The sequence below is a fragment of the Phodopus roborovskii genome, unplaced genomic scaffold, assembly GCF_943737965.1.
Source record: "Phodopus roborovskii unplaced genomic scaffold, PHOROB, whole genome shotgun sequence".
Taxonomy (NCBI): Eukaryota; Metazoa; Chordata; class Mammalia; order Rodentia; family Cricetidae; genus Phodopus; species Phodopus roborovskii.
In genome coordinates, this window is record NW_026126407.1 from 46,136,343 (window position 1) to 46,138,303 (window position 1,961).

Sequence of the window (1,961 nt, forward strand, 5' to 3'; positions counted from 1 at the left end):
AGTGTGTGGAAGTATGCGGGGATCTGTCGTCTCCGTCTCCGGGAGGGTATTTAACACTAAGGAATGTGCAATCCGGGCCCAGATGTTAATGTGACAGTTGTCCACTTTCTGGGGATGTAGTTTTCTGCAGTGAGCTAGCTTTGAACACGGGAGGCCTGAACCTACACAATATCTTTCCATATTATAGAAAGAGGCACTCACATTTTCTAAGGAGAAGCAAAAATAGCTCACTGTTTACAGCTCTGAGCGGCGGCTCCTGCTGAGGGGAAGGTGGGTGGGGGACATCAGAGTACAGGTGGCTTTCACTGCTTACTCAGTAGGAGTTGCCTTCCCCTGGCAGCCGAGGACAGGAGCCCCCAACTCTAGCATCCTAGATTCCTTCATCCCCAGCCAGGCGAACAGTGAGCACCTCAACTCTCATCATCCCTACATGCTCTGGAGTCTTATAATGCCCCCTTCCTGTTCTCTGGGGAGACTATAACTCCCGTGGTAGAATTAAGGCGAGCTGTGGGCATGTCCTAGTGGCCAGCTGGCAGAAGCTAGAAGACCCAGGCTCCCCATCTGGACCTTGTCCTGACCCTCTCTTTTTCCTGTTGATTGCTAAGGTGTGAAATAATACACTTGTCAGATACTTGTGAAGAGCTGACTGAGATATTCCCCACTGCTGGGCCTGTTTGCTGGCATTTCCCAGAACCCTGGCCCTGGCCCCTCTCACTGGGCCAGAACTGTTTCTGTGTGGGCTCCCAGACCTTGCCATTGCTGATGCTCTGGCCAGGAATGCTTCTCCCTTCTGAAGAGCCTAGGTTCCAGGGTTACACCTGCCTGCTATGAGCTGTACCTTTAGAAAGGTTCCTTGGCCTCTCTGTTTCTTGGTTCCTACTTGGAAGCCTGGTGCCAAGACACCCAGGAGACCCACACACTCTGGGAAGCTTGAGACAGATTGTGGGGAGCAACCTTTTTTCATAGCTCCTAATCTGGCCATCTCTTGCTGTGAGGGAGGAAGAGGGGCAGAGAAACATTCAAGAAGTGAGTTTCATGGAATCGGCTTTGACAGGAACTGTGGACCACCTGACAGTGGCCCAAGCCATAGGCAGTGCACCTGGGTGGTTGAAGGCCCTGTACTGATTCTCTGTCTGGAAGTGTCTGGATTTAGCCCAATCACCTTCCCCCTTCCTGTCCCCAGCAAGAGCCTCTGAGAGCTGGCTTTTCCAAGTGGACTGAAGGGTGCATATCTACCCTTTCACTCTGCAGCTAGCTGCATCTTTTTCTTTTTCTCAAGAAAGGGTTTCTCTATGTAGCCCTGGCTGTCCTAGAACTCATTCTGTAGATCAGGCTGGCCTCGAACTCACAGAGATCTGCTTGCCTCTGCCTCCCCAGAGTTGGAACTAAAGGCATGTGCTACCACTATCTGTATGCAGTTAAATCTTTTAAAGAGCTACAGGAACCCTTGTTTGCCTGGGTGAGAGTTGGAGAATCAGGTGCATTGGGTATCTAGCTCAATGTATTCATGTTTTTGGCTTCTCTGTGTGCTGGGCACGGGCAAAGCCACCTTATCACCAGTGCTGGTAACTGGGTTTTCAGGCAGATATGACCCCGCCTGATCATAGTCTCTAACTGCCCCAGTCTCAGTGGCCTGGGAGAGCCAGCTCTGCTTTGTCTCTTGCTTTCCTAGCTGGACCCTAGCATTGCATCAAGGGTCACCCACAGACACTGACAGGAAATCAGGAGCTGAGGTCCTAGACCCCAGGGGTGGACCAGGCATGTTCCTGGTGACCTGTCACCAAGGCAGAAAGGCACCCCAGGCCTGTTTAACCTGCTCTGCAGCCACTATAAATAGCTGCCTTGTTTTCCACAGAGCAGTAGGGGCTATTTCCCTTCTAAAAGCCAGGTGTTTGCCAGTGCTCTGAAAGATAGAGGCTGTGTGTGTGTGTGTGTGTGTGTGTGTGTGTGTGTGTGTGTGT